The sequence below is a fragment of the Tiliqua scincoides genome, chromosome 9 (assembly GCF_035046505.1).
Source record: "Tiliqua scincoides isolate rTilSci1 chromosome 9, rTilSci1.hap2, whole genome shotgun sequence".
NCBI lineage: Eukaryota > Metazoa > Chordata > Lepidosauria > Squamata > Scincidae > Tiliqua > Tiliqua scincoides.
In genome coordinates, this window is record NC_089829.1 from 32,645,506 (window position 1) to 32,656,163 (window position 10,658).

Sequence of the window (10,658 nt, forward strand, 5' to 3'; positions counted from 1 at the left end):
TATCTACTCAGAAGTAAATTCCAGTGGACCTTTCTCCGAGGTAAATGTGCTTATGATTGCACCCTAAAGCTGTGGGCTACTTCCTTTCAGATAGACATGCATAGTTTTGCACTGTAAGGCTAACACAAATGGCTTTTGAACATCCTGAGCAATTTGCTTATTAAGGAAACTGAGCCTCTTTCTTTTTCTTTTTTTTAAAAACTAGCCTATTCTGATCGTAATTTTCTGATGTATGCCCTTAACCTAAACTGACTTCAAGCTCTGTGCAGACTTTCAAGTTCAGACTGGAGCAAAGAGAGGAGGACAAGTCTTGCAGGGAGGAAAGTGGCTTTTATATTTCAGATCAGTAGGTCCCAAATGTTTTAGAACCAGGGCCCACTTTTTAAAATGACATTCTATCGGGACCCACATAGCTTTACAAAAATGTAAAAAACCAGCCACTTTATCAGCCACTCAAGTCTCTGTTTTTATCCTTTATACTATAGTGGGGGGGGGGGGGGGCCTTCTGGAGAATTTGTTGAGCTTCATATTCATCAGATCAGGACCATTCTGGCAGTCTTGTGTTCCCCTTTGCCTGGCCTTTGATAAGAGCTGAGGCTCTTGCCTTCCAGTTTCCAAAGGGCTCAATGCATTTTCGTTGTCAGTTATCAGCTTGTAGTTTCGCAAATCACAAAATTGGGTTGCAACCTATGGGTGGGTCCTGGCCTACACCTTGGGAACCACTATATCAGATCACACTTGCCATTCAGTGCTTCCCTAGCACAAGCAAAACAAGAAAGCAGAGGAAAGGAGGTGGAGGGAATCGGTATGTGGAAGTACAAACTAGGGACAGGTGTTGTGAGGGCCAAAATGGACAGATAAAATTGGAGAAGCACAAAGAGGAGACACGATGTGATCTTAACTGGACACATAAGACCCACAGATCACCCTATACATCAGCGTACTTTTAGATAGCCTAATAGAGGCTACTGTGATTAACATACATACATACATACATACATCCTTTATTGACATAGATAAACGAACTGTAATTAGAAAACACAACAACAAACAGACAAAAAAAATAAAGTAACACAGTCATAATCATCCATTACCCCCCCCCCTCACCATAAAGTAACAGAGGTCCCAGGAGTCAACCCCTAATATAATTATTAGTATGACCTGATACTGCAGGTGTGGCGAGGACGCAATGCCCTGAATACCTTTTGATAGAGGGAAAGAAGAAAAGAAAAATCATTGCATTTTTTTATTTTTTGATCATAACAAATTACGATTCTGCATGCTTCAGGGCAGAGGCATAACGCGCTGTCCCAGCCCTGGGGCAGTGATGTCATGACTTCAAATGACATTGTGACGTCCCTTCTGGGTTCTCCCCAGAGGAGGGAGTGCTCACTGCATGGCTTCGCGCGCGCGCACACACACACCGTTGCTTCTCCCTGGAGGCTCCCCATTGAAGGAGAAGGAACGGGGACGTGAAACTGCCAGCACCTCCTCTGTAACTAGGGCAGAGCCTCGGGTACAGTCATGCCCCCCCCTTGGCACGGTGCCCAGACTCCGCCCTAGTTATACTTCTGCTTACAGGAAACAGTCCATGTAATGGCATCAGGTTAGGAGGCAAGTGTGTTGGGGGGAACTAGGCAGGGAACTGAGACGTCCAGTGTCTTTAGGAGTGCCAAATCTTTCATTCAGAAGTTCTGCTTTCTGGGTGGAGTCTTGGGGCAGAATTCATTGCAGGTTCAGGGCTGGAGTCAGAGCCCAATGTGGAGCAAGTTGTGGCTCTAGGAACAGAACCTGGCTTTCTTTGGTGGGTCTGGGGACACAGGCCAATGCAAAACCTGTGATTCAGAAGGGCAGTCCAATCCAGTGCAAATTCTCACACGGCCAGCACAGGCTGCGCTGCATCCTGAGCAGAAATTTCGGCTGTTGGAAGTCTCCTTGAGGTAAGAGGACACTTTTCCCCTTGCCCCAAGGTAAGCCACAATGGAGCAATTCAGATGTGTGTGAGCTCATTTGCTGGTGCAAGTCCATGTTGCCCTGTGTCAGCAGATCAGGCTCAGGAAGGGGGGTAGGATGCGATGCACGTCAGCGCCAAAATCCCACCACCTCCCAGGCCCGATCCGCCCACCCCTCCCTCACACATGTCACTGCCCTCCCCCTGCTATGTTCCACCCCCTCCCCACCCTTCTTCCACCCTGTTCCACATGGATCTTACCTTCCATGGAATCTGCTGTTCCTTCCGGTAGCACACTCGGGCCAGTGTGGGCCTTGGTGAGCATGCTAGCTACTGCTGCGCCATCACAAAACACTTTATGGCACTTTTGCAATTTCAAGCACTGGTACAGCACTTGCTACCAAGGATTAGGACAAAAGTGTACTGCTTTCTTATGTGGGCACCCCCCCAAGCCATTTTCCATTGGTTGCACTCCTGAGAACATGCAGGCTTGCCCTAATGTTGTCTATTATTTCAAGTCCACCTGATTGTCTGAACCACAGGAGAAAAGAAAAATTTGCAACATGTTTAAAAAAAAAAACATAAAATTGTTCATTGCTTGCATTTTTGTTGCAAAAAGAGCATGTTTGGAGATGTTAAAAATACTGGTTCACCCTTCACTGCCTTCACTGCCTTCCAGACTAGAGCATTAGATTTACTTTGCATATGCAGACCTTCCCAATATCAAGTCCTCCCTGTCCCAGTATTTATCTTAACCAGAGTCGAGGGTAGCAACACGTACAAAAGAGTCAAGAAATGATAAATTACGCCTTATTGTATAAAGTCAAAGGTTAAACTTATTATTGTTCACCGCAGGCCAACCTTAACCTCAGAATTAATGCCATAAACAAAAAAGAAATTCAGTTTGCAGGCATAATATGCAGGGAGAATGTCTCCAAAGGATTACAAAAGGGAAAGGATGCCCCCTACTGGCTTGGACACAATAGCAATCAGCTGGGTTTGAAGAAAAGGAAAATCCCCACATCAAAAGAGTCAACCTTCCCTACTTGCCCACATTCACCATCACCATAATTTGTCATTATTGCCCATGCCAAAATTGATTTATTCCCCTTAAAAATTCAAATGCCATTTGCAACATTATTTGGAGTGAAAATGTGTCCCTGTTCAAAATTCTTTAAAGCAGTGGTTCTCAAATTTTTAGCACCGGGGCCCATTTTTTAGAATGAGAATCTGTCAGGACCCACCAGAAGTGACATCATCAAGCAGGAAAATTTTATCAGTCCTAGGCTGCACTCCTACCCACACTTTCCCAGGAGTAAGTTCCATTTACTATCATTATTAAAAGCGTATACAGAGTAGCCTGTAACATTTCCCCAAATGCAATCACATGCCATGGTAGCATAAAGTCTAATATATTAAAATAAAATATTGAAATGAATGGAGACCCACCTGAAATTGGCTCGTGACCCACCTATTGGGTCCTGACCCACGGTTTGAGAAACAGTTTAGTTTCTCAAGTTTAAAGTGAAGTTTAAAGCATTTGCCTGCTAACATGGGGTTTTGAGCACTGAGAACTTTGAAAACAAAATTCTCTTTCAAATGTATTGATTCTACGAGAGTCGGTGTAGTGCCATGTGATGAGAGTGTTGTAGAAGCTGGCCAACTTGGGGTCCACACAGGGCTGGCCTTAGGAGCTGCGGGCCCCAATTGGAAACATTTTTTGAAGTATATATATACTATATATATATAGTAGACTTTATATCTGATTCGACTTTCCAGCCCTGATGCAGCTGCAATGCAGCCTCAAGGTAAAGGAACAACGTTCCCTTACATTGAAGAGGCCTCTGTGACTGCCCCTCCCCCACTGCAGGATGCAGTGCACATCCCATTGGCACGGCTGCATTGGCGCTGGAAACTTGGATAGGATTGGGCCCCAAATGTACACTTAAAAATGCATGTGAGTTATCAGATCAAATGGATCTAAGGACATTTTAATATAAAACTACATACAGGACTAGAGTGGATTACCCTAGCATTGGGAGCAATTGATCCAACTGGCTTAAAACCAGCTCTGGGTCCAGACCCTCACTCAGCTGTGCATATTACTGAAGTGCTCTTGGGGGAAGGGGTCACCATCTCCCACGCTGACCTATCTTGCAGGCTGTAATAAGGATAAAAGAAGGTAGCTAGCAAACACTGCCATGAGCTCCTTGCAGGATGGGCAGGATATAAACAGTGGCATAGCTAAGGGGGGCAGGTGGTCAATTGCCCCAGATGCCATGGCTGGAGGTGTCAGAGAGGTTCCTTTCTGAGGCCCAGGGAGGTCGTGCGCGCATGCTAGAGATAAGATACATCCATTCCCCATTTGGAGATTTCACTACTTATGAATCTGGTCCAGGCTGCCTGTCATTACCCAGAATGGTGATGTGTAGAAATTAGCAAGAGCAGTGTTTTGAACCTAAGCATTTCTGGATGCTGGCCCACATGCCAACATGGCTGAGGACACTTCCTTTTCTGGCAGTGTTTCTGAAAACTTAGCCCTCTTTTCATCTCATTTAGAATGTAGGAATTAAGATTCCAGCATTTGCATGCAACATTTCCATTGTCTTTAGGGCAACAATGTCGAAAAGCATTGAAATGGCAATATTCTTTCTCAGATCCAAAAAGCATTAAGCTCCCACCCCACCCCATGGAAGTGATTCTCTCTCTGCAATTTCCATTCAGAGCCAAACGTTCTGCACCACAAACACACAAACCAGAAAGCATGGAGAACTTAAATGCGACTCATTATCATCCACTAAATATTGATATTTTCCTCCCCAAAAACAGCCGCTCAGCTTGAATCTCTTGTAGCCAAATGGGGCCATGCCAGTACACCTGCAGGTTTTAGGAACTAATTAAGGAATTCTAGCAAACGCTTGGATGTCTGTCTCAGAAACAGATGCAGAATCCATTAATTAAAATAGCTAACATCCAGCTTCTACAACCATGGGGACTGTAATTGGGACATGTTTGTCTGGCTTCTCCCTGCTTTGCGCCCTTCTTTGAAGATGCGTTCCGGAGCTCAGCCATGGAATCGAAGCTGAGACGGCCCACCAAAAGGCAAAGCGAAAAGGCTGCATTGGGGACAGGTTTTAGATGCCACTAGATGGGGAAGACTGGGAGACAGACAGAGCTGAACCATGGAGGATAATCCATTGGAAAGTGCTCCTCCACAAGTTCTGCACCCTACAACATTATGGGAAGATGGTAGCTCAGAAGCTCAGTGGTACAGCACCTGCTGTTTCAACAGAAGGTCTCCGGTTTAACCCCCAGCAGCTCCCAGTTGGGTTGAGAAAGCCCCCACCCCATATGAAACCCTGGAAAGCCCTGGCAGTCAGTATGGACAATGCCAAGTTAGATGGACCATGACACAGGAAAATAGCTACATGCATGTCATTAGCGTTGCCGGAATCTTGGCTGGCGATTCACCATTGCCATTACAGTAGGAGAAATGGCTGGTGTAGCCACTTGGGAAGGGAACCTCCTACTGAACCTGACAGTACTCATGCTGCATTCATCCCTGTGGAGTGATTTCAAGGAGTTGGGGAAATTCTGCCTTGATATGAAGAGGAGGGAGAGAGTGATGCTGTAACTCTTAGGTGTAAGATGTGACAAAGGAGGCCCACATACCCATTTCTAGAACGTTGGTTGCAGATTGGGGCTCTGGTGAAGACTGGGGATTCTCCACCTTGACACGCTATTGGAGAGAACACTGCATAAAATGAGTGGGCTCTCATATCAGAGAAGTCTGATGCTCAGCGACCATGTGCTTGCCTAGTGCTAGAAGTTGCTCCCCTTCCCCCTCCACTTTGTGAGAGTCAAAGTGGAAATTTCCCAGCCTGATCTCCAGCCAATGTATTGACAAGCCTATTTGTAACATCCCCTGTGGAATGAAGCTTATGGAGAATTTTCTTCATTGGATTCGGCCCAATTTAAATCTCACAAGAGTTCAATTTCAGACATGTTTTAGATTAATGTACCCATGTCTTTACTGTTTAGCCATAGCACACGCTACTATAAAATATTTTAATATTCTGGATATATTTTTTTACATAACTATACTACAATCTGTCTGTTCTATTGGTATAATGGTCAACATCAGATCTGAAAGAATTGTTACCCTGCACATGCCTGATCTCATCTGATCTCAGAAGCTAAGCAGAGTCAGGTCTGGTTAGTACTTGGATGGGAGACTGCCTGGGAATACTGGGTGCTGTAAGCTTATACCATAGTCTTTTGAGACTGAAGGTTGCCAACCAACCAACATGAGATGTGGTGAGACTCATAGTTTAAGGGACTTGCTGATGCAGGGTTGCCAACGTTTTTCAGTCAGGGCTCTTATGCTTTTAACAATGCCACGGTAAGCAGAACTTGCTCAGATATGTGTTTTCCGCTACTGCATCTGCAGATCACGGAAAGCTTCCCCTGCTGAATTTCTGCATGCCAAACAGCTGTTAAGGCCACAGGAACTCTGTAAGAAAACATTTGGCGATCCTATTTAGAGCTGGGAACTCTAGGTTGGTGGTGGTGGGGAAATACTGTACTAGTATTGATCATGTTTAATTTTCCCAGCATTGGTGGATATGCAGTAACTCAACATCAATCTGCCTCAAAAGAATACATGCACTTACAACATCCATATTTGAGCAGCTGGTAACTGTTTTTATCTGCTCAGAACATTTACAGCAGAACAAGACCCCTGTACATTCGATTTCATACGTTTAGTCTAATAACTCTGCATTCATTTTGTTGCAGCAAGTTGCAGTAACTCCATGTGAACAGATGATGGCACCAATAACCTCAATTTGCTGGCAAAGGAAGTTATAATAAAGGTCACCTGTATCATCCACACTTTTTGCTTAAAACCCATTTTTGTCCAGCCCCTGGGGTGTACACATTTGGTCCCTGTTGCGTATATGCAACTTTGGGCAGAAATGGCTTAAGGAGAAGGGGACTGTGCACACACTGTATAGAAGAGTATACACCAACATGCTGTACACATTCCAGTTGCCTTTCTTTATCGGATACAGTCCTTACTTTCTGGCACTTAAATAATTTTTCTCCCAGTCCAGGTTTTATGATTTGCAAAAGAACAGACAAGTGATATTAGAAAATCAAGCGGTATGAAGGAACAGAGAGAAAGAAGAGGCAGCACAATGTCAGCAAATGTAGAGACGTCTCTTGATAAGATAATTAAGAGACATTATGTAAAATCCTAAATATTCTCACCAGCAGGGCTGGCCCATCCATGAGGTCAAGTGAAGCTGTCACCTCAGGCAGTAGATGGGTGGGGGAGCACTCATCTCTGTCTGCCTACTTGGCTCCATTGCTCCCCCTTCACCTTCCACTCCCTGGATTAGAAAAGGAAGAAGGGTGCAGAGAGGAAGAGGAAATGTGAAGGGGAGGAGAGTGAATTTAGTGAGGCTTCAAACTAAACATACATAGGCACTGTGCTCTAAGGCTGCAATCCTATGCATGTTGGTTACTCAGGAATGCTCTCCACTGAACACAGGGAGACACTATCAGGAAGAGCAAGGGGGGCTTCCAGTGACCACCTGCTGATCTAGGGCAGTAGGATCTAGTGCCAGGTACTCACTCCCTTCCCATTCCCCACTCATACACTGGGTTTGGACATGCATCCCTAGAGAGTGGCTCTCCCTCTCTTACTCAGTCAGGGATAGTATTTAGTGCTACAGGGGCTTCAGTTGTGGAAGCCTCCAGTTGTGTCATTAAAAAGGGCCACTTAACAGGCATAAATTCCACTGGTGCAGCTCCTCCATTCCTCTGGCCTCACATGTAGGTGTTGCCAACCTTCCAGGATTGACCAGGAAACTCCAGGAATCAGCATCAATCTCCAGGTGTCGGTAATGTCTGAAAGCAATCCTGGAGATTTTAACAGGCTTCCCAGAAGTTCCAGCATTACATCATACAGGGAAAAGGAAATCTCTCTAGGAATGATTTCAGTCAGAGTTGGAAACCCTACCTGGGCGTGAACAAGTCCACCTGTTGCAACTAGAATCCAATAGCTTTGCCAAAGAACCACCAAGGCAGCAGCCCCTTGGTTTGATCTTGCCAGTGGTTAGCCAGAGATAGGAAAAGGCTGGAGGAAGATATAATCTAAACACCTGATAAATATTGGAAAACAAGAGTGGCCATGATTCTCTGTGGATACCATAGTCTTATTTTAATCAGTTGTACAGGATATAAAACCAGAGGCAGAAAGAGCATGAACCTCCCCCACTAACAGCCCAATCCTGTCCACACTTTCCTTCTGAGTAGACATGCATAGGGTTGGGCTGTAATTGGGCAAAGAGACCTCTTTCAAAGTGATGGCTCTCTGATATGTAGCAGGAGGGTGAACAAATGTCTCTATTCATCCCAACATGAAGTCTTTTCCAGTGACTGTTTTCGGATGTCTTTCTTATGCCTTTTATGACTTTGTGAACGCCCTTGGGGGGAGGGGTGCAGAACAATCTCCTCAGTCCTTTTGCTATGTTAAATTTTGTTGGCATCCTTCAGTCTCGGAAGACTATGGTGTCATGCTCTGAATGGTGTTTCTGGAACAGAGTGTCCTCTCCAGTGCATGAAGCCTGGGTAAAGTAGGTATGGAGGATAGGCTGTTACCCATGCAGCAAATCCCCACTCTCCACGTCGCTGAAATGGTCCAATGGAAAGGCAGAGACCAATACGGTTGGTTCCAGCGGCGTCACAGGAGTTGCCAGAACGTGACTGTGTTCAGCCATGAATTGCCTCAGGGACTCCGGCTCTGGATTTTGCCTCGAGGTTGACTCCTGAAGCCTTTTCCATAACTGGATGTGGCCACAAGGCAGTGGAGGTTTGGGATCAGAGCTTTCCTTCTCTCAGATGAGCTGCCTTCCCAGGCTGATGAGCCCCATCTACCCTGTGGCTGTTTAGTCGCCTCTTACGACAAGTACAGCCAAACTGAGGGCCTATTCTTATCCCCAGCCCCCAGGGGAAACATGTTAACAGCACTATGTTAACAGCACTGTTAATTAAGGGTGCAATCTAATCCTGTCTACTCAGAAATAAATCCCATTATAATCAATAGGGCTTACTCCCAGGTAAGTATAGATAGGATTGCAGCCTCTGTCACTGAATCTGCTGGTTTCTGTGTAGAGCTTTCCTAGAGGAGAACAAAATAAAAACTAGCCAAGAGTCTAGCCCGTGCAACTGTGCTAATGGGGCATGCACTGCATCTTGTAGTGGGGCAGCAGTCACAGAGGCCTCCTTAAGGTATAGGAACATTTGTTCCCTTACCATGGGGCTGTATTGTAGTTGCACCAGGGCTGGAATATTGGATAGGATTGGGCCCTAACAGGGCAATCCTATGCATATTTACTCTGAAGTAAGTCCCATTCTGCCCAATGAGGTTTACTCCAGGAAAATGTGCAGTGGATTGTAGGTTAATACATTCATGCTTCATCAGGCACATGAAGTGAAATTCTCAGTAGGCAGGGATATGGGTGCCTTCTCAGAAACAGGCCAGAAATAGGGCCTTCTCGGTGTTGGCGCCTGTATTGTGGAATTCCCTCCCCTTTGAATTGAAAACATTGTTCCTCATTGTTAACCTTCTGGCAGGGCCTGAAGACGCTTTTATTCCAGCAAGCCTTCAATGTCTGATGGCTGCTTTTAATTGTTTTTACTGCTGATTTTATTGCTGCTGGTTGTTTTTTATCTATTTTACTGCTGTTGTTTTAATGTATTTTATGACTTTTAATGTTGTTAGCCACCTTGAGTGCCCTCCGGGGAGAAAGGCAGATTACAAATCAAATAAATAAATAAATAAATAAAAAGAGAGAACATAAGAGAGACAGCCCCACTGGATCAGGCCATAGGCCCATCTAGTCCAGCTTCCTGTATCTCACAGCAGCCCACCAGAGAGAGAGAGAGAGAGAGTTTGTGGCTGTGTGTAAATGTGTGTGTGCAAGTGAGTGAGGGCCCAATCCTATCCAAATTTCTAGTGCTGATGCATCCGTGCCAACAGGTCCTGTGCTGCATCCTGTGCTGGTGGGGCAGTCATGGAGGCCTCCTCAAGCTAAGCGAATGTTTGTTCCCTTATCCAGGGGCTGCACTCCGGTTGCATCAGCATTGGAAAGATGGTAAGGTTGGGGCTGTAAGTGTGCCAGTGAGTGTATGTTTGAGAGTGTGTGTGTGAGTGAGTGAGAGAGAGAGAGAGAGAGAGAGAGAGAGAGAATGTGTATGTGTGTGTGATTCAATTAAAAAAAACAACTTATCACTGCTAAGAAAACATGTAACTGAGTGTATTATGTTTTCTTTGTATGTGTACTATACACACTCTGCATATGTATGAATGAATGTGCATTATATATAACATGACAGAGAACAGGAATTTAGAAAAAAAATAAAATGAAAACAGAGGAGTCCACTGCGAAGGGAAAGCTGCACTTATTTCACCACAGGCTTTCTCAGGCACCTTGTTCTTTGCTAGGAGGGATTAACAGCCTGGGCCTGTGCATGTCTACTGAGAAGTAAGTTCCATTATAGTCAATGGGGCTGAGTCCCAGGTTAGTGTGACAGAATTGCAGTCTGTGAGCCCCATCCAAGGCATGTCTACTCTGAAGTAAGTCCCACTATGGTCAATGGGGCTTACTCCCAGGAAAGTGTGGACAGAACTGCAGCCTTA